This window comes from Pelobates fuscus, chromosome 5 (genome assembly GCF_036172605.1).
Source record: "Pelobates fuscus isolate aPelFus1 chromosome 5, aPelFus1.pri, whole genome shotgun sequence".
Taxonomy (NCBI): domain Eukaryota; kingdom Metazoa; phylum Chordata; class Amphibia; order Anura; family Pelobatidae; genus Pelobates; species Pelobates fuscus.
The window spans coordinates 56,729,656-56,753,800 of NC_086321.1; the positions used below are offsets into that span (position 1 = coordinate 56,729,656).

Here is a 24,145-nt window from a genome sequence, read left to right on the forward strand (position 1 = left end):
TACATAGGGATAAAGGAGAGAGCGCAGGCAACTAGTTTTTCTTTGGTTTTTACTATAATTTGGGGCTGATGTGTACTGTAGTCATTGCAGCCACCCAGTAGTGATGGGAGTTGAGTGCAGGACTTTTCTTTCTGCATTTGTATCCATTTTTGTATTACTCAGCCTTGTTGCAATGCAGCCACCCATCCCATGTGTTCCCTATTAAGGGTTAATAATAAAAAATACCCCTTTCTGTCTCATTAGAGATTTTTGCCAGAGGCTCAAAGAAGCAAGGTGAATGGTTAGAGTTAGGACCCACCTAGGGGGGTCTGCCTTGATTTTGGCAGGTAGGCTCATCCTCTCATGGCCATTGGAGGTAACTAAAAGACCTCCATTTGTTTTAAAAAATACATAGGGATAAAGGAGAGAGCGCAGGCAACTAGTTTTTCTTTGGTTTTTACTAAAATTTAGTTACACACCTAAATTTGGAAGTAGGCTCTTTGAACACATGAACACAACTCACCATTTGTGTACATGTATTTATCAGTTTCACACACAGTATAATATATAACATACAGGAGTTGGGTAAAACAATTAAGTGATCATTTTTACAGAGGTTAATATCATTTCTGTAGGCTACAGTAAAAAATGATGTGATTGTCTTTTGTTTATCTTTTCTTATACAATATCCTTTAGGTCAGGGGCTCCCAACCCAGTCCTCAAGTACCCCCTAACCAGTCCAGGATTTAGGGTTTACACTGTTGTATCTAAAGTGTTTTTTGTTTTTTCTAGAAACACCTTAGACAAAACTGGGTAATCCCTAAATCCTGAACTTGTAAGGGGTACTTGAGGACTGGATTGGGAACCACTGCTTCAGGTTGTATGTCCATCAAACATTAATAAGGATTGTGTCCAAAAAACACAGAAAAAAATGTAGGAAAAGTAACTTAACATCCACTTTGAAAACCCCTGTTCCAACATCAACAAAAGTCTGCAAAGAAAATTACACATCCAACATCCAAGGAAGAGCAGCAATTGCTAAACTTTTATTCACCGACACAAATTTTAAAATGTGATCAAAATGGTGCCATGATCATAAGACCTGGACAGCTGAAGACTGGAAATGAATGATATAGTTCAATAAGTTATAATTTACATTATTTTAAAGCAAGTTGAGTATATACATACCAAGGAAGTGCAAAACTCAAACTGTCTGGTTCCAACTGTCAACCATTGGGGTGGATGTATGAGGATTTGGGAGGCCATAGCTGGCCCTACATGGTCAAATTACTGCCAGCATATGTTTGGACATTCGAGATGATCAGGTGCATCCTATATTCCAAATGTTGTTCCTCTGTAATGATGCTATTTGTCAAAATCATAATGCACCCATACACACAGCATAAACAGTTTTAGACTTGGTCTGGGTAGCAGTAAGATGAGTTGAATATCGTCAAAGTACTGTGGGCACTAGGCAGTTTTGGAGAGAAGAGTTACATATGGTTAGTTACATATAGTTACATTGTCCATTAAGTCCAGCCTTCCTCGCATTTGTTTTTTGCTGTTGATCCAACAGAAGACAAAGAAAAACAGTTTGAACCACTTCCAATTTTGTAACAAACTAGGAAAAAAAATTCCTCCTGACCCCAGAATGGCAGCCAGATTAATCCTTGGATCAAGAAGCTATTACTCTACATTGAAAAATTCTATCCTTGAATATTCTGTTTTTGCAAGTATGCATCTAGTTGCTTTTTTAACATCTGTACGGACTCTGATAAAACCACTTCTTCAGGCAGAGAATTCCACATCCTTATTGTTCTTGTGGTACAAAAAAATGTATTTCCTTTCCCTTAGACTAAATCTTCTTTCTTCCAGTCTAAACATATGACCTTGTGTCCTATGTAAAGTCCTGTTTGTGAATAGATTTCCACACAATGGTTTGTATTGGCCTCAGATATATTTGTATAAAGTTATCATGTCCTTTCTAAAGGAAAGTTTTTCTAAACTAAAGAGGTCACCTCTGCACTCTTTCTAGTGCCATAATAGAGTATGAAGCAGATTCCCTCCTCTAACATCTCTGAAGCAGTTTTTAGATGTTCTGATAGACTAATGGTACAACATTCTGTTGGAGTCTATTCAAAATTGTATGAATCTATTCATAAAAGGTTGGAAGTTCCATGAAAAACAAATGGTGGTCCAACACCTTATTAATAAAAAAAAAAACATAGCCTATTTCCCAGGGGTTTACATTATTTTGTCCCCTGTACCTCCTAACATTGGGAGACAATAAAAAACATAGGAAGGTGGCATGGCCAGAATGGGTGCATATCAGAGATACACTGTTTTCATAAAGGGAGTGTTTTGGCCACACAGGTATACTAATTTGACAAGCAGCCATGAATGCCAACCAGACAAGGTTGCCCATGACCACAACACTGTGTAGGTGACATTCTCTCTGTTACCCTATAGACTTGTGTGCAATGATTTATTTGTTCAGTTTTTGGGGGGAGATGGGGGACTTTTCTTTGCTGTCTTTTGGAACAAAAGAGAAAATGTATTTGGAAAAGTTCCATAACAACACTGGACTGCCAAATACAGAACATCTGGAACATCTGGGCATCTGCAACAGTTCCTGAATTGTGTGTATGCTTTCTTTTCTTTTTCCCTTTGTAGTCCAGTTTTGGAATCAGCATCAGTGATAATACTTTAATAATAGCACTCACAGTAAAATGGTAAGTACAAAAAGTTATGTAAAAAGGTAAATGTGCACAAAAATATATTTACAATTTAAAATCTTGCCTGCCTCAAAAAATATGTGGATTTGGTTACATAATCTGGTCATATCTCTAAACCCACCACTGTGTCAAAACCCCAAAATGACCATGCTAGCTGTAAAACTTACTGCATTACCTGCTTGTAGAGGCTCTCATCGAATTTAAATTTACACAATCATCCTTTTTTTTTTATTATTTCTAATGAGTTACCTGCACAGAACTCCAAATATAGACGAGGAAAAAAAAACATGCAGGTAGGGGCAAGGAATAAAGTGCTTGTTCAACATTTTCACTATCAGTGCCTTTTTTTTGGATGTAACTTAACATGAAAACTATCTATACAGAATTTTAAAAAGAATGCTATTCAGTTGCTGTACTGTTATTGTAGTGACTGTTCCTCTTAAACTTAGCTTTCTTCAATGGATTGTGCCTCTTCTATTCTAGGATTCACTGACCTTTTTTTTTTAGAAACAGAATTATTGAAATGATATATTATCATGCAGTCCCACCCTATAAATGATCAGAAAGGTGAATATATGTTATCCTTGTGAATTGTGTGGATATCCTTTTTTTTTTACTGCTGAAGTGAATATAGTGGAATAATAAAATAACTAATAGTGAGGGCATGATGGGTAGAACTGAGAAAAGCCATGAGAGGGACAGTGGATGGATAAGAAGAGCAGACAATGGCAAAGTAGTAGTAGTAGTGAAGGGGACTGAAGCACCGACTGGGGTGAATGCAAGTCCTCCCACACCTCCAGTGCTCCCTGTGGAGTGTTCCTGTCTCAGAACCAGTAGCCTTTGCAGTGTTTCAGCAATTCATTGTTTCCAGGAAATCTTTACTTGAAACTTAAATGGATGATAAATCATAAGATGATGGACTTGGCTGACAGGCATACCACTTAATTCCCAAGGACTGTTAAAGTAATTGGGTAGATCTAAAGCAAATCCTGAAGATGGACAGATACAGACAGACAGACAGACACACATACATAGATAGATAGATAGATAGATAGATAGATAGATAGATAGATAGATAGATAGATAGATAGATAGATAGATAGATAGATAGATAGATAGATAGATAGATAGATATAGATAGATAGATAGATAGATAGATAGATAGATAGATAGATAGATAGATAGATATAGATAGATAGATAGATAGATAGATAGATAGATAGATAGATAGATAGATAGACAGACAGACAGACAGACAGATAGATAGATAGATAGATAGATAGATAGATAGATAGATAGATAGATAGATAGATAGATAGATAGATAGATAGATAGATAGATAGGTAGGTAGGTAGATAGATAGATAGATAGATAGATAGATAGATAGATAGATAGATAGATAGATAGACACAGATAGCTAACTACATAGCACACAAGTTCAGAAATTAAAGTTAAAAAATACTTATTTCTACTGTAAAACCATTCATGTACATATAATATAGAGGTTAAATAAATTATCATGTGTGTATATAATTGTAATATCCTCATAAAAAATCTGTATGTTTTAATTATAGCATATGCTTGAATAAATGTTTGAACATTTACTTTACACCTCTTCCCAAAAAAAAACACACACCCACAGCATTTACTAATCGATATTACTGTCACTCGGAAAATATAGAAATGAATGAATCCTTTATTATAGATGAAATGGATACATTGCATTCTTCCTCTATAAACCGATTCGAAAATGTGAACGATTTGCTTCATAAACGTTTTCTAAATATCGTACAGTATTTATTAAGGCTCTATGTATTTAAGGAAGCTTAGATGGACACTGTGGTTCTAGCTATGTTTAATTATGACCGTACGAATTCTGTCACTGACAGAGTGCAAGCTCTTCGGACAATGCCACATAGACGTTGGTGGCAGAGAGAGAAAGCCTGATGTTCACCATATTAGCTTTTATACGGTAAGTACCAAGGATGCCAGGGTTAATTTTCATGCTGGTTTCAATGAGTGCTACTGTCTGTGTCTCCCCTTCATCCACAGATACTAATAAACATCAGAATTGAATTCTAATTACTGAAATGTGTAATTAAACACTCCATTTGTATGCTACATAATACATTTATGTTTTGTATTTATCAGATGTAAATATTGTATATATATATATATATATATATATATATATATATATATATATATATATATATATAAAATAATATTAAATGTATGATAGACAGATGGAGTTATAATTATTCACAAAATATATCTCGAATTAATTGTTAAGTAATTTGTTAACTGATTAAAAAGCAGCAGATTTTAATCTCCGAATGCTTAAAAAAAGCCTTGATACTAAATATTAATATTATATTAAAATGACACAGGTTCGTTCAGTCTGCCGGCTGCGTATATAACAATGCACTTTAATGTGATCACAATGAGGAAAGACCTGCAACTGTATAATGTGTTATATAAAATATGAAATATTTCATCATAAATAATCGAATTAATCAGAATTATAGGAAATAGAATGAGCCCTATAGATTGCCTGTTTTTGCGGTCACTAGTCTGTGTACAGAATACTGCTTCACATTAACCCTTTACAAACAGCAAGTAAATGAGTCATAGTAATAGCTTGGCAGAAAATATTGATGTGTGTGTGCATAAATATATATATAGGTTAAAAATATATATATTGTATTTATTAGTACATACGTGTGTGTAGAGAGAGTTGCTGTATATACACGAGTTAAATTAAATCCTAACATTCCTTATATCTGATGTCCCTCTATGTGATGCTTCCTTACATCCAGTATAAACCTGTGAGGACAATATAGTTTATATGCACTTGGATTGGTCCCTATATTATGGTCCCAGCCAGTCCATATATTGACCATCAGCCCAGTCTCTGCAGACATTCTATCCAGTCCATTTCTATTTAGAATATAGAGGATTTTCATTTAGACTAAACAGTTGTTTTGTGTAGATTACTTGGTCTATTAAATCATTTTATCTTATGTCGAGTTTGTAGAGTTTTTCTGTGAGTAATTGAAGCTATCTATAAAGTCCACCTACCCCTACTGTATATACTAACTTTAACCCTGTCACCAAAACAAACGCCCTGCATATGGGTGAGCTGCATTGTGTGAATTGCTCTGTGTGAGCTTACTGTGTACATTTACTGTGTGAGCTTAATGTGCGAATTTACTGTGTGAGCTTAATGTGTGAATTGCATTGTGTGAGCTTACTGTGTACCTTTACTGTGTGAGCTTACTGTGTACATTTACTGTGTGAGCTTAATGTGTACCTTTACTGTGTGAGCTTAATGTGTGAATTGCTCTGTGTGAGCTTAATGTGTGAATTGCATTGTGTGAGCTTACTGTGTACCTTTACTGTGTGAGTTTAATGTGTGAATTGCTCTGTGTGAGCTTAATGTGTGAATTTACTGTGTGAGCTTAATGTGTGAATTGCATTGTGTGAGCTTACTGTGTACCTTTACTGTGTGAGCTTAATGTGTGAATTGCATTGTGTGAGCTTACTGTGTACCTTTACTGTGTGAGTTTAATGTGTGAATTGCTCTGTGTGAGCTTAATGTGTGAATTTACTGTGTGAGCTTAATGTGTGAATTGCATTGTGTGAGCTTACTGTGTACATTTACTGTGTGAGCTTAATGTGTGAATGGCATTGTGTGAGCTTACTGTGTGAGCTGACTGTGTGAATTGCATTGTGTGAGCTTACTGTGTACATTTACTGTGTGAGCTTAATGTGTGAATTTACTGTGTGAGCTTAATGTGTGAATTTACTGTGTGAGCTTAATGTGTGAATTGCATTGTGTGAGCTTACTGTGTACCTTTACTGTGTGAGCTTAATGTGTGAATTTACTGTGTGAGCTTAATGTGTGAATTTACTGTGTGAGCTTAATGTGTGAATTTACTGTGTGAGCTTAATGTGTGAATTGCATTGTGTGAGCTTACTGTGTACATTTATTGTGTGAGCTTAATGTGTGAATTTACTGTGTGAGCTTAATGTGTGAATTGCATTGTGTGAGCTTACTGTGTACATGTACTGTGTGAGCTTAATGTGTGAATTTACTGTGTGAGCTTAATGTGTGAATTGCATTGTGTGAGCTTAATTTGTGAATGGCATTGTGTGAGCTTAATGTGTGAGCTTACTGTGTGAATTGCATTGTGTGAGCTTATTGTGTAAATTTACTGTGTGAGCTTAATGTGTGAATTTACTGTGTGAGCTTAATGTGTGAATGGCATTGTGTGAGCTTAATGTGTGAGCTTACTGTGTGAATTGCATTGTATGAGCTTACTGTGTAAATTTACTGTGTGAGCTTACTGTGTGAATTGCATTGTGAGTTGCAGTGTGTGAGCTTAATGTGTGAATTACATTGTGTGAGTTGTAGTGTGTGAGCTTAATGTGTGAATTGCATTGTGTGAGTTGTAGTGTGTGAGCTTAATGTGTGAATTGCATTGTGTGAGTTGTAGCGTGTGAGCTTAATGTGTGAATTGAATTGTGGGAATTGCATTGTGTGAGCTTACTGTGTGAATTTCATTGTGTGAGTTGTAATGTGTGAGCTTTCTGTGTGAATTACATTGTGTGAGTTGTAGTGTGTGAGTCTACTGTGAGAATTGCATTGTGTGAGCTGCAGTGTGTGAGATGCATGCCAGCAGTAGTGTGAGTTAAGTGTGTGTGCTGTAGTTTGAGCTAAGTGTGTGAGATGTAGTATGCCAGCTATTGTGTGAGTTGAGTGTGTGCACTGTGGTGTGAACTGCGGTGTGTGTGTCGTAGTATGTGAGATGTATGCCAGCAGTAGTGTGAGTAGTGTGAGCTGCGGTGTGTGTGCTGTAGTGTGAGTTGTGATGTGTGTGCTGTAGTGTGAGCTCCTGTGTAAAGATGTTTTGTGACCTGTGGTGTGTGAACGTCAGTGTAGCTGTAGTGTGAAGATGTGTGAATGAGCTGAGAGTAAGGCTCTAGTGTGAGCTCTAGTATAAAGCTGCAGTGTGAGTTGTGATGTGTGAGTAATAGTGTGAGCTCTAGAGTTGTAGTGTGCACTATATAGTGAAGTTATGAAGCCATAGTGTGAATCTGCAGTGTTATTGTAATGTGAGCTCTAGAGTGAGTTGTAGTGTGAGCTATAGTGTGAAGTCGTGGTGAATGAGCTATAGTGTGATTGTAGTGTGATTGTAGTGTGATTACAGTGTGATTGTAGTGTGATTACAGTGTAATTGCAGTGTGAGCTATAGTGTGATTGCAGTGTGAGTTGCAGTGTGATTACAGTGTGATTGTAGTGTGATTACAATGTGATTGTAGTGTGATTACAGTGTGATTACAGTGTGATTGTAGTGTGATTGCAGTGTGATTGTAGTGCCATTACAGTGTGATTGCAGTGTGATTGTAGTACCATTACAGTGTGATTGCAGTGTGATTACAGTGTGATTGTAGTGTGATTACAGTGTGATTGCAGTGTGATTGCAGTGTGAGTTGCAGTGTGATTACAGTGTGATTACAGTGTGACTGTAGTGTGATTACAGTGTGATTGCAGTGTGATTGTAGTGTGATTGTAGTGTGATTGTAGTGCCATTGCAGTGTGATTGCAGTATGATTGTAGTGTGATTACAGTGTGATTACAGTGCGATTGTAGTGTGATTGCAGTGTGATTGTAGTGCCATTACAGTTTTATTGTAGTGCCATTACAGTGTGATTACAGTGTGATTCGTTGTGTGATTGTAGTGGGATTACAGTGTGATTGTAGTGTGAGCTATAGTGTGATTGCAGTGGGAGTTGTAGTGTGATTACAGTGTGATTGTAGTGCCATTACAGTTTTATTGTAGTGCCATTACAGTGTGATAACAGTGTGATTACAGTGTGATTACAGTGTGATTGTAGTGTGATTGTAGTGTGATTACAGTGTGATTACAGTGTGATTGTAGTGTGATTGTAGTGTGATTACAGTGTGATTGTAGTGTGATTACAGTGTGATTACAGTGTGATTGTAGTGTGATTGTAGTGTGATTACAGTGTGATTACAGACAGTGTGATTGCAGTGTGATTACAGTGTGATTGCAGTGTGATTGTAGTGTGATTACAGTGTGTATAAAGTAACTGCACTCCGCGATGCCTTCCTCACTAGCCAGCTAAAGACCGTTGTGTTAATGAATTACTAATGAGCTGAAATTGGACAGCAGGCTTAATTAAAGCGCAGTGGCACAGTGTTTACCACATTGTAATTGAACTCATTAGGGCTGAGCTTTTGTTTCACATTCCCTCCCTCTCTCTCTTTCCGGATCAAATTAGCTGCTGGATGTGTATTAACAAAGGAAATATTACTAATCAATGGACTTACATAAGGACATTCCTCCTTCCTTTCACAGAGAGAGAGTCAGTTCATTTACATGGAGATACACAACAAATGGCCATTTACAGCCAATGATATTCGGGTTTCTTGTGATCCTAAAAAAAAAAAAAAATGGTGATTTTATAATCTGTGAAAATCTACCGAATGTTGGGATCTATTCAAATATCTGCTAGGGAATGGTAATCTTTTCGGTGATCTACTGAGAGTGGGGATCTACTCTGTGATCTACTGATAGGTGGGATCTATTAACAGGGCTCTGCTTAATAATCTGCTCTGGAATAAACTCTCCAATAACATTCTGAACTCGGTTTAATAATCTAATAAAATGTGCAAGTAGTATACAGGGTACCCTGTAGTGACTACACACACACAAATTAATATATATATATATATATATATATATTACACTCACATATATAAATAAATGATATATGATACCTGGCTATATTTATAATGTAGTACTGTATATAATATATTGTACATTACTGCTATTTACCTGTAAAATGAATAGATATAATATTATTATCCATATCATGTCATTCATTGTATTATTTTATAACATGGAGTGCCATGTGATATGTGAGTATGAGTGCCCCCCCCCCCTCCCCCCCACACACACACACACACACCCATGCCCCCTGTGTGATGCTCTGAGATATTTAATACGGCTCAGTGTAGTTATGCAGATAGCAAATGATTTAATGATTCCCTGCAATAGAAGCCGAGGTCCCTACAAAGTGCCCTCTCTTCCACTCTGCTGAAGGATAATAGGAGAAAGCTGAAACCGAAGGGAACCTTGCCCAAAAAGGGGAGGCAGTGTTACTAAGCTCTCCCTTTATCTTGGACTTGGCTGGAGCTGAGGGACCTGAGCTTTTTTAAGGTTTTATGAGCGGCACCCAGAGGGTACACAGCAGAAAGGACCCTATTAACAGAGTGCAGTAAATGAACTTCCAGTCCAGCAGTGGGTGGGATTGCTTTGAGTCTCCTGCTGGTCCCTGACAGGCTGATCTGTGTCCCCCTCTGAAAGTAGGAGATTGGATGTGATAGGGTGAAGTACAGCATCTCTCTGGCTGACTGATAGTAGGCGTTCAAGATCACTGTCTTACACAGGAGACACAGAGATCACTTTGGGAAAATACCCCAGCCATTAGCTCCTGTAGACAAGAAGGAAGACAGACAAAGACTGACATCAATGGGACAGGGGACCCATAGCCTGGTACAGCCAGCCTGAGGATCTGATAGGAACCACAACTGTATGTGTGGAAGACTTGTTGGGAACACAGCATTGATCCTGCCCCTCCCAGGTACTGTACATTAATTAATAGTTCCAGGACCACTAGCCGGACTACTGGCTGTGATTGCCATGTCACCCCATCTAATTGCCAAGATTGATTTCTGGTATTTAAATGTGTGATTTTAATTGTGTTAGAGCACTTCACCCTCCCGCCCCCCCTGACCAGGCAGATTGAGGTAATTGTGTGTAATTTGCTTTTGCCAAAAGATTAATTGCTGGGGCTGGGCCGATTTGATTAAGTCAATTAATCTCTGATTACAGTGTTCCAGTGTCACTTGCCAAAACAGACCATCTGAGATGGTAGCGATTGGTTAGAGTAGAGGAACCTGGCTGTGGACCAGATTTAAACACAATGTAGCTTTCTGGTTTGTCACTAAGCTATGCAACGTTCTATATTGTATTTATGTCTACAACGTTCTATTTACATTTTGTTTGTTTTCTCACAAAACAAAGCATTCAATCAGATAACTATGTCATGGCTGGTTCTGGGAGATAAATGTTTTAAGGAACAGATTAGAAACTGAATGTATCAATGTTCTGTTTGTATGTTTAACCATAACAGCACGTATTTGATGTATTTTGTGAGCATGGACCCACATGCAGTATATAGAGTGGAAGACTCTTTTTAAACACATTTCTTTCTAAACAAACAGTAAACAATCTCGGTCATACCTACATCAATTAAAAGTTTAATAAACTTTCTGTATAAGAATGATGCAAACGCAGTATAGGCAGACTGAATCCGGCTGGATAATATACAATCTCACACAGGAATGAGGATAGTATTTTGCACAACCCAGTTATTCTTTTTAGTTATTATTATTATTATTATTATTATTATTATTATTATTATTATTTTGTGTGTCACTGTACCATTCCCACTGGAACACCAGTCACGGCAACTACTACTCCTTCACTAAAGTACTATCACTTGTCAGTCTCCCTCACTTCAATTTCAAAGCGTACCCCCTTTTTCTAATAATCATCATTTTAATTACAATCGGCAATTTGTTTGCCATTTATTTAATCGCTTGATGTATTTAATATAGTGTATGTGTGGCAGCAGCACCTGGTATGCTGGCATATTGCTTTAGTGAAGAGATACATTAAGTGATGTTACATTACAGTAAGGTGGGCAATGCCCAGGGGCAGAAAGGGCAGCTATCATACAGTCTGGGTAGATTTCATTTATATACTAATAGGTGGACTTATATTGTGCTAGAAGGGTGGTGTCGTTTTACGAGGTAAATATGTATTTCTAATGAAATTGCACTAACAGGTGTATTATTAGCACTTTGCAGTTGAGCAGAGATGTATTGGTGGTGAAGTTGTACAAAGTATAGATATATTTTTTTATTTAAATCGGTTTATAAGTGCAATAGATAGTTATTTAATGTATATATATTATTGAAAGTAACATTACGTTAGAAGGTAGGTGTGTAAATGCAGTAGGTGGTTATTTAACTTATATATTATTAGTAAGTTACATTACAGAAGAAGGTAGGTGTATAAATGCAATAGGTGGTTATTTAACGTATATATTATTAGTAAGTTACATTACAGAAGAAGGTAGGTGTATAAATGCAGTAGGTGGTTATTTAACGTATATATTATTAGTAAGTTACATTACAGAAGAAGGTAGGTGTGTAAATGCAGTAGTTAGTTAGTTAAGGTATATATTGTTATTATTACTAAGTTACAGTACGTTAGAAGGTAGGTGTATAAATGCAGTAGTTAGTTAGTTAAGGTATATATTGTTATTATTACTAAGTTACAGTACGTTAGAAGGTAGGTGTGTAAATGCAGTAGGTGGTTATTTAACGTATATAATATTATTAGTAAGTTACATTACAGAAGAAGGTAGGTGCATATAGTGCAATAGTTACATCGTACGTGTCCATGTAATTATAGAGCTAATAGATGTACTCTGCCCTGTATAGTTATGTGACTGTGAATGGTACAATGAGTCCAACATTATTTATATAGGATAACAGTGGATGAGAGATATAGATTGATTTATTACTATAACGTTTACAGTGTTCAGTACAGAAACATAACTCAAAATAACAGGAATGTATGATAAATTTCGGCAATTAAATCATCTCACTTATTAAAGCATTTTATATCATACAATTCTGTAACCCCGAGATTTCACGCTTGGAATGGAATGAGAAGTTATAGGTCTTGAGCTGTCCATCAGGAACTCAGAACCCCCACATTAAATTCAGCTCCCCCTCATTAATACTTCGTAATACGCTGTCCATTCAGGAACTCAGAACCCCCACATTAAATTCAGCTCCCCCTCATTAATACTTCGTAATACGCTGTCCATTCAGGAACTCAGAACCCCCACATTAAATTCAGCTGCCCCTCATTAATACTTCGTAATACTCTGTCCATTCAGGAACTCAGAACCCCCACATTAAATTCTGCTCCCCATCATTAATACTTCATAATACTCTGTCCATTCAGGAACTCAGAACCCCCACATTAAATTCAGCCCCCCCCTCATTAATACTTCATAATACTCTGTCCATTCAGGAACTCAGAACCCCCACATTAAATTCTGCTCCCCATCATTAATACTTCATAATACTCTGTCCATTCAGGAACTCAGAACCCCCACATTAAATTCAGCCCCCCCTCATTAATACTTCATAATACTCTGTCCATTCAGGAACTCAGAACCCCCACATTAAATTCAGCTCCCCCTCATTAATACTTCATAATACTCTGTCCATTCAGGAACTCAGAACCCCCACATTAAATGCAGCTCCCCCTCATTAATACTTCATAATACTCTGTCCATTCAGGAACTCAGAACCCCCACATTAAATTCAGCTCCCCCTCATTAATACTTCATAATACTCTGTCAATTCAGGAACTCAGAACCCCCACATTAAATTCAGCTCCCCCTCATTAATACTTCATAATACTCTGTCCATTCAGGAACTCAGAACCCCCACATTAAATTCAGCTCCCCCTCATTAATACTTCATAATACTCTGTCAATTCAGGAACTCAGAACCCCCACATTAAATTCAGCTCCCCCTCATTAATAATTCATAATACTCTGTCCATTCAGGAACTCAGAACCCCCACATTAAATTCAGCTCCCTCTCATTAATACTTCACGATACTCTGTCCATTCAGGAACTCAGAACCCCCACATTAAATTCAGCTCCAGCTCATTAATACTTCACGATACTCTGTCCATTCAGGAACTCAGAACCCCCACATTAAATTCAGCTCCCCCTGATTAATACTTCACGATACTCTGTCAATTCAGGAACTCAGAACCCCCACATTAAATTCAGCTCCCCCTCATTAATACTTCATAATACTCTGTCCATTCAGGAACTCAGAACCCCCACATTGAATTCAGCTCCCCCTCATTAATACTTCATAATACTCTGTCCATTCAGGAACTCAGAACCCCCACATTAAATTCAGCTCCCCCTCATTAATACTTCATAATACTCTGTCCATTCAGGAACTCAGAACCCCCACATTAAATTCAGCTCCCCCTCATTAATACTTCATAATACTTTGTCAATTCCGGAATTTAGAACCCCCACAATAAATTCAGCACCCCCTCATTAATACTTCATAATACTCTGGCCATTCAGCACCCCCTCAATAATACTTCACAATACTCTGGCCATTCAGCTCCCCCTCATTAATACTTCACAATACTCTGCCCATTCAACACCCCCACATTACTACTTTACAATACTCTGTCCATTCAGCACCCCCTCATTAATACTTTAAAATACTCTGGCCATTCAGTTCCCCCACATTAATACTTCACAATACTCTGTCCATTCAGCACCCCCACATTAATAATTCACAATACTCTGTCCATTCAGCACCCCCACATTAATACTTCACAATACTCTGTCCATTCAGCACCCCCTCATTAATACTTCACGATACTCTGTCCATTCAGCACCCCCTCATTAATACTTCACGATACTCTGTCCATTCAGCACCACTCATTAATACTTCATGATACTCTGTCCATTCAGCACCACTCATTAATACTTCACAATACTCTGTCCATTCAGCACCACTCATTAATACTTCACAATACTCTGTCCATTCAGCTCCCCCTCATTAATACTTCACAATGCTTTGTCCATTTAGCACACCCACATTAATACTTCACAATACTCTGTCCATTCAGCACCCCCTCATTAATACTTCACAATACTCTGGCCATTCAGCTCCCCCACATTAATACTTAACAATACTCTGTGCATTCAGCACCCCCACATTAATACTTCACAATACTCTGTCCATTCAGCACCCCCTCATTAATACTTCACGATACTCTGTCCATTCAGCACCACTCATTAATACTTCATGATACTCTGTCTATTCAGCACCACTCATTAATACTTCACAATACTCTTTCCATTCAGCACCCCTCATTAATACTTCACAATACTCTGGCCATTCAGCTCCCCCACATTAATACTTAACAATACTCTGTGCATTCAGCACCCCCACATTAATTCTTCACAATACTCTGTCCATTCAGCCCCCCCTCATTAATACTTCACGGTGCTCTGTCCATTTAGCACACCCACATTAATACTTCACAATACTCTGTCCATTCAGCTCGCCCCCACATTAATACTTCACAATACTCTGACCATTCAGCTCCCCCTCATTAATACTTCACAATGCTTTGTCCATTTAGCACACCCACATTAATACTTCACAATAATCTGTTTATTCAGCACCCCCTCATTAATACTTCACAATACTCATGCCATTCAGCTCCCCCACATTAATACTTCACAATACTCTGTCCATTCAGCACCCCTCATTAATACTTCACAATACTCATGCCATTCAGCTCCCCCACATTAATACTTCACAATACTCTGTCCATTCAGCACCCCTCATTAATACTTCACAATACTCTGTCCATTCAGCACCCCCACATTAATACTTAACAATACTATGTGCATTCAGCACCCCCTCATTAATACTTCACAATACTATGTCCATTCAGCTCCCCCACATTAATACTTCACAATACTCTGTCCATTCAGCACCACTCATTAATACTTCACAATACTCTGTGCATTCAGCACCCCCTCAATAATACTTCACAATACTCTGGCCATTCAGCTCCCCCACATTAATACTTTACAATACTTTGTCCATTCAGCACCCCCTCATTAATACTTCACAATACTCTGTCCATTCAGCACCCTCTCCCCCCCCATTAATAATTCACAATACTCTGCCCATTCAGCACCCCCACATTAATACTTCACAATACTCTGCCCATTCAGCACCCCCACATTAATAATTCACAATACTCTGGCCATTCAGCACCCCCTCAATAATACTTCACAATACTCTGGCCATTCAGCCCCCCCACATTAATACTTCACAATACTCTGTCCATTCAGCACCACTCATTAATACTGCACAATACTCTGTCCATTCAGCACCCCCACATTAATACATCACAATACTCTGTCCATTCAGCACCACTCATTAATACTTCACAATACTCTGGCCATTCAGCTCCCCCACATTAATACTTCACAATACTCTGGCCATTCAGCACCCCCACATTAATAATTCACAATACTCTGTCCATTCAGCTCCCCCACATTAATACATCACAATACTCTGTCCATTCAGCACCACTCATTAATACTTCACAATACTCTGTCCATTTAGCTCCCCCACATTAATACTTCACAATACTCTGGCCATTCAGCACCCCCACATTAATACTTCACAATACTCTGTCCATTTAGCTCCCCCACATTAATACTTCACAATACTCTGGCCATTCAGCAACCCCACATTAATAATTCACAATACTCTGGCCATTCAGCACCCCCACATTAATAATTCACAATACTCTGGCCATTCAGCACCCCCGCATTAATACTTCACGATACTCTGTCCATTCAGCACCCCCTCATTAATACTTCACGATACTCTGTCCATTCAGCACCCCCTCATTAATACTTCACGATACTCTGTCCATTCAGCACCACTCATTAATACTTCACAATACTCTTTCCATTCAGCACCCCCACATTAATTCTTCACAATACTCTGTCCATTCAGCCCCCCCTCATTAATACTTCACGGTGCTCTGTCCATTTAGCACACCCACATTAATACTTCACAATACTCTGGCCATTCAGCACCCCCGCATTAATAATTCACAATACTCTGGCCATTCAGCACCCCCACATTAATAATTCACAATACTCTGGCCATTCAGCACCCCTCAATAATACTTCACAATACTCTGGCCATTCAGCACCCCCACATTAATACTTCACAATACTCTGTCCATTTAGCTCCCCCACATTAATACATTATACTGTGCTTTGTCCACTAACCTCCCCCTCCTCACCCCCCACAAATAATACATCATACTGTGCTCTGTCGATTGACCCCACCATTCACACATTAATACTTCATATTGTGCGCTGTCCATTCAGCACTGCAGACTCAGTACATTACAATGTGCGCTGTCCATTCAGCACTGCAAACTCAGTACATTACAATGTGCGCTGTCCATTCAGCACCCCACATATTATATTCACGATTACATTGCATCTTGTGCTGTCCATTCAGCACCCCACATAGTTATTAATATATCACAATGTGGCCTGTGCTTTCAGAACCCCCAGAGTCACTGTAAGTCCACCCATCAGCATCATTAGCCTGTGCTGTGCCATGACAGTAATCCTGCAACTCTAGGCATCATTACATTAATTGCTCCCCAAATCCCTGTATCGTTTTAAGGTTAGTTATCTCATTTTGTCCAAAAGCCCCATAAAAATCACCCAATAATTATATACGAAATTCACCTTTACCCTCACTGTCTCACCTGCGAACATTTTGTAACAATGTCTAATACAGGTAACTATTTCCTGAACTCTGATTAAACCGTTCTGGTTGCAAACTTGTGGCCAGAGTTGTGATAATCTCATGGGATTTATATCATGAGCCAAACTAAATGTGCCTGAATATTGTGCTACTTTCATGGAAAATGAACATTAATTTTTAGCTATACGGTCCCTCTCTTCAACTACTAGTGAATTGCTTTATATTTTCATAAAAAAAGAAATGCATACTATGTATCATTATATATTGTGCAGGGACTAGTCTATAGAAAGCCGTATGACAGAAAAATTATAGAACTCCAAAATAAAGTTAAGTAAATGACTCATTATGCAAAATCCCTAAATCAACAGATACGAAACTATAGTGAAAATACCTATTTATTAATCTCTTAAAATGTGATTATTATTTTTTTCCTGGAGCTAGCAATGAGTACTGAAAACATAGAGAACATACATTGACTTTTTATTATTTTCCTATGGTGTTTTAGGTAAGTCATTTAGTAATCTAGAGATCTGGAAAGTGGGGGTGAATGGGGGGCTGCAATATAGAGCATCTTGCCAGGAGTCACTTACCTGCTTTGTTTAATTTATGATATAGGGTAGCCCCTGTATGGAGGGAATTCTATAAGCAAGTATTAATAATAGATGGGTGTGCTGTAATATATACTTAAACAGAGGGACCCTGTGTGTTTGCTTGTCTCTGAGCCATTCTGGAATGGGGATCTGGGTACAGAGAATTTTTAAAGCAGAGTAAGAGAAAATAAGATGCATTCTGTTTCTCTTAGAGGGATATGTAAGTACTTTTTAGATACACTTGGAGACTGTACTGTGAATTCAGAGCAGTCATTAGCAGTCAGCTTTAAGTGAATGTTAACAGTAAATAAAGAAATCTCTTGATTGTGATGGTAGCTGTAAAACAATGATATCCCAGTGGGTGGTCATCAGTAATGATAAATGTAGCTTTATAATATGAGTCTGGGAAGCTGCCTTTGAATGGTGATTCACACTTTGAAGGGCTGTACATGGTGGTAATTTATCTAAACAGCCTCCCTGATCTCATCCCTAGGTTAGGGGAGAAATAAATTTACTCTGTGAATATTACATTTCTCATTCAGGTTAGTAATTAACATTGTATTGTTGGACTGCACTGCAGTAATATTCATTTATCTTCTTAATTGTTACTTTGTACCGAAGTGTTGGCTGCAGATTCTAAACCAAAAAAAAACAACTTTATCGTTTCTAATTTTTGGTATTTTTTTAATTAAGTATCACTGGCGAATTTCAATTTATGAGCGTGATTTCCAAAATCTATTATAAGAGTTATACTTTTATTGCTGTAATAATGAACACCATGCTCTTTATTTAAATTATTATTATTATTATTGTTATTATGTTTTATTAATAGTGTGTGTGTGTGTGTGTGTATTCATATGATTAATAAAAACAATTATATATTAATATATATATATATACCTACACCACTCTTATTTTGCTGTAAGGTCAATAAGAACATTAGTTAAAAAATAATATTTTTTAGAAAGAGCATAGTGATCATTATGTGTACATATCAATGTGTTTGTGTCAATGTGTTCTCCATTATCAAGGAAATAGAAAAAAATATTTGTTTTAATAATTCAAAATGTAATAACATCTCTGCTTGTCTGTTATTTCCAGGTAACTTTCAAATTGCAAAATAATTCTAAAATACATTCAAAACATAAGTAAATTGTTAATAAAAAAAAAACTAGAGTGTTATTATATTTAATTATAATACAAATACATATTTGTAAAATAGTAAATAGTTCCTGGCACCTATGACATTCATTGTGTTAAATGTACTTTTTGCTCATTCGTCGTGAATGTTATTATAAGAAGCCAGCGTTCTAGAATCTAGAACATGTATTCTAGTTTCTAGAGTAAAAGTGAGCTTTTTTTTTTCTGCAGCAGCACTGGGATTAACCGTTTACACGCCGGCATGGATGTAGCTGATTGCAGAATTGCAGAACATCCTCTCTGTTGATGCAAAGGGTTAAACGGATCATTTTGGAAGCCAGGCCTTGTGGCTCTGTGTGCACTAACTATACGAATCGCTCCTTTTGTTATGTAGGTTGGGTTATTCCAGAGGATAGACAAAGCCTGAAGTGATAGATCAAATGAGTTGCATCTTTCTCCAGATGGGACCATTTCCATCCCCCCCCCCCCCCAACACACACACACTTAGCAAAAAGGTGGGGAGTATTATTGGTAGGGTCAGAATACAATTTAAATAAACCTATGACAGTTAATGTGGTTTTAATTGTCACTATTACAGGGTCACTTAACCTGCTCAGTGCCAGGAGAATTTATTAAGCCCTTGTAGTTTTGAGCTAATTCTAATTAATATTGAAGTAAAACAGCAGGTTTCTGGCTGTGAAAGAGTTACTGTATTCTCATATTGTTTTATTGCAATTTTAGGATTGCATGAGGCACACTTCTACATACAATGTATTTCTAACCTCCAAACCCTGTCCCAAATTATCTCAATGGATGGATTATAGATTTGCGTCTCCTTTCCCATTAGGTGGAATGACAACATATTTTTAACATATTTTAATACGTTCTAACCGGAACAAATATAGATAAATAAGTTTAATTCAATTGATTGTGGACATTCTAGATAAAGAACAATTTAGGCGCTAAATTCAAAATGTGGCGCAATCAGAAGCAACATTCTCTTGGTTTCCATGGCAACTGACCCACTCCCGAAACTTTGCGCCAAAGCTGATCAGTTGATTTTCTCCTCCTAATTACTCTGTAACTCTGTGTTCAGTGACAAGCGATCACCTAAATAGTGTTAATTACTAAGCCAGGCATTCTGAAGACCTGGCAATATATAGTCTGAATTACAAAATTACTGGATTTAAGAATGTTTGCAACTTTGCTATTTTAAACTACAGTTTGCGATTCGATATTTACTGTTATTCGTTCCACTTCGGCCAAAGAGTCTAATTTCTGCTTGTTCCCGGTTTAATTGATCTGCGAAATTGTCAGTGTTATTCGCCAAATATTATATAACATTAAATACCAAAATATCGAAACTGCAAACATTGCTAATTAAACATTTTTTTTCCAATTCATCATTTCATTTTATTTATTCATTTTTTTATTTTATTTTTTTACACATTTTTAAAAGTACATTTTTGTGTTTAAAATATATTCATATCTTGAAACGAAGGCGAATTTTATTATTAATATTAGATGATGTGCTGACAGATTATTTGCAGAATATAGATAAATCTAGCCGAGTTTAGCTAAATCGAATTTTTTATTTTGGTTGTCACTTCGCCACGTCTCGCTGCTTAGTAAATACGCTCCTGATTTTTTTTTTCGTACAGCCTTATTTATTAAAATGTGAATTTGTCAGGACTTCAAAATAAATTTCGCATTTTAAACCTTTAAACCTTAAAATAATGAAATAGGCATTGCATTCTCTGTGAATCCCCGACAATTCACACGTTATTATAAACTCTTGTTCCAAATAATTAGAAGTGTATTCACTAAACAGCGATATGTGGAAAGGCCTTTCAGATGAGTATAGTGCATTAGCGAGTGTTCACGCCAAGTATGGATCTAATGGTATCCAATGAATATGTAGATCATGACAGATCACTATTTGGTGGGGTGATGAGATAAGTTTTGGGTCCAGGATCTTTATCATAAAACACACAGATTCCATCTAGATATGTGTACACATTACATAGTATACCTGTGTTATATATTCAATATCACACTGCACCAGGAACCAGCAAACAGCAGTAGATTTAGTTCTTTTGAAATGCCATTTATTTGAATAAAGTTAATATCTGTTTTTATGTGAGGTCACCTTAGGCTGGTTAATATGTATCCTAATATGTATCCAGAATATCACATTTTCAGGATTTGTTTCATCTCGAATTCCTCTGGTGCAAAGATGTGACTATGTCATCATATGTAGAATTAATATAGCAGTGGGTGAATGAGGCTGAATTAATGCTTTTTACAATCACAGCATCATAGTTTTTATGTTTATCGTTAGTTTTATTTTTATTCAACATGGGGCTCTCAATTTTGAACATTATATAAGTCCCAAGAGAGTACAACGTGGCGTATTTGCATATTCTGCATGTGGATGTGCAAGCAGGAATATGTGTCTGTGTGTATGTGTGTAATATGTAATATGTGTATGAATATGGGTCAATTTGTGTACACTTGTTTGTATTTATTAAAACCTGATCATTACATTTCTACCAGAGTGATACAGGGGACATTTGTGTGAGCATTTTTTTCTGTGGGGTTTACTTACATGAGTGTGAGTATGTGTGTGTGCATTTATTGGTCATTTCATTTATACACATGTGATATTGCATACACCTGTGGGATAATCAGTACATGTGTGCAGTGATTTTAATGATAGCATGCCTGGGTGTGTATATGTGTATATGTGACTATGAGTGTGTGTGTGTGTGTGTGTGTGTGTGTGTGTGCGTGTATGTGTGTGACTATGAGTGTGTTTGTGTGTGTATGTGTGTTACTCTGAGTGTGTGTGTGGGGGGGGGCGGTGGGGGGAGATTGTCATTTTATTTACACATTTTAATGTGGATTTATCTAATCTGTTAGTCTAGGAATATGATTTTTCACAATAACAATCTCCACTTGATACATCCTGCGGTGAGACTGCTATGGGCTGCTATAAGAGCAAATACTAAGTAGAAACAGATTTTGAGGTTAGTTTGAGCAGTGCCAGGTTAGCAGTAAGTGACCTGTACTTGTATCCATTTCTATTTGGTGACATCCATGTCACGTGCTCAGTGGGTACAAAGTGTCCCTAAGCAGAGGGACCCTGGCTCACTGGAGCAGCCACTGTGATTTTCTTGGTAAAGTCCTCTCAATACCCTGTCTGATACATTCATCAGAATGTAAGGCCTTTGCAGCCAGAGCACACAGTACTCTCAATGTATTCACAGGATTCCATGTAAAACGCACAGGATCGGGGGGAGACAATATTATTAGGGGGAGGTGAATCCTTAATGTGCTAAAAAGGTTTGTACGTAATGCTTGTAATTGTGTCATTCAACCCCCATAGTGAAATGATAACCAGCTATATATATGCTAAATTATATTATATGCCTTAATGTCATTGTATTGGAAAACAATCGGTGCAAGAAAAAAAAAAAAGATAGACAGACATACAGGCAGACATACAGGCAGACAGATAGATAGACAGACAGACAGACAGACAGACAGACAGATAGATAGATAGACAGACAGACAGATATATATATAGATAGATAGATAGATAGATAGATAGATAGATAGATAGATAGATAGATAGATAGATAGATAGACAGACAGGCAGGCAGGCAGATATACAGACAGACAGACAGACAGACAGAGAGATAGATAGATAGATAGATAGATAGATAGATTTACAGACAGACATTATTATTATCGGTGTGTGTGTGTGTGTGTGTGTGTGTGTGTCTATATATACACATATATATTTATATATTCATCCCATTAAGTAGTTCATCACAATTTAGAAAATTCAACACTTATTTTAGCCTTTTACATTCTAAATAATAATAATAATAATAATAATAATAATAATAACAATAATAATAATAATAATAATAATAATAATAATAATAACAATAATAATAATAATAATAATAATAATAATAACAATTAAATTATTATAGTTACAAGTTGTCTGCCAGCTTGAATACTAGCAGTGAGTACATTTACTCCGAAATAGATTATAAAATATAACGTTTGCAGCATGCTATATTTTGTAATAATTTGAATAATTCCGAATCCTATAATACATTCTCAGCATCCCTACGTATCCCTGTGCCATCCTATATAATCCCTGGGTGTTGCGAGCTGGTTAAATGTCTTAGATATCAAGCAGATAATCTTTCACTCTTTTAGGATTATTTGATCTTTAAAACGATTTATTTTCCCTCTCTTGGACAGTTCTGACATTTGAAAAAGCTCCTGGAAGCCCAGTAATGTCATGAACGCATTGCCCCCAAGGGGACTCCCTGAGTGGAAGGGGTTAATTGGGAGGGGATGACGTCAGCTGATGGTCCAGCGGTAGATGATAGGCAGCACTTGGAAGGAGTAGGGAGTCTGCAGTGGATGTGATGCTGAATGCACACTTTCACCTGGGATATCTGAAAACCGATCAGCTCTCTGCATGCAACACCCTGGCCTGCTTTCACTCCTTAATACTGAGGAAATCCTGGATGTGAGATAACCCACCCTAAATCTCTCAGGATGAGACTAAGCAAGTGATCTCTCCACTTCTCCATCCCCACCATGAGCAGACTGTCACCGTGAGAGACATCATCCTTCCTTACTAGTAGGTGTCTCCCTATGCCTTGTTTTCCCTTCCCAAAAAAACACTGGGAATGAAATAGAATCTGTGACTAGTCATTTTCTGAACCCACTTCAATTTGCTGTTATTTCTCATCCTGTCTGTTTGGCATTTACAACTTGCTGGGACAAACTCATTCTAGAACACATTGTATCTACCTGAAGCTTGCAGCTTCCCCTGTTTTAGAATTCCTTGTTTGGTGCTGTGTTTGATATTTAACTCTTTCATTGTCTTGCAATGTGCAGTCCCCCTATGTGTACAATGCTTAGCACGTTTTGTGAATACAAATTGGGGTACCAGGAGGGTGCATGGGTGATTGGATGGGTCCAAACGCTAAAGAACATTTGGACAAAGTTGGTGAATTTGATGATTTTAGCATTCTGACAGTAGGAATGGTTAACTTTCTAATATTGACACTGGAGAGGTGATAGCTGTCAACTACAATTCCCATGATGCTTAGACAGCCAATATTCT

At 37.2% G+C, this 24,145-nt stretch overlaps 1 protein-coding gene across 1 annotated transcript in view; it reads left to right on the forward strand.

Annotated features, from left to right (window-relative positions):
- The first annotated feature begins 9,810 nt into the window (after positions 1–9,810).
- Positions 9,811–24,145, forward strand: part of SKOR2 (SKI family transcriptional corepressor 2) — a 45,041-nt gene continuing 30,706 nt past the window's right edge. The window contains exon 1 of the mRNA XM_063456807.1: positions 9,811–10,388. The gene's annotated coding sequence lies outside the window, so the exon portion shown is untranslated. The remainder of the gene's footprint in view (positions 10,389–24,145) is intronic.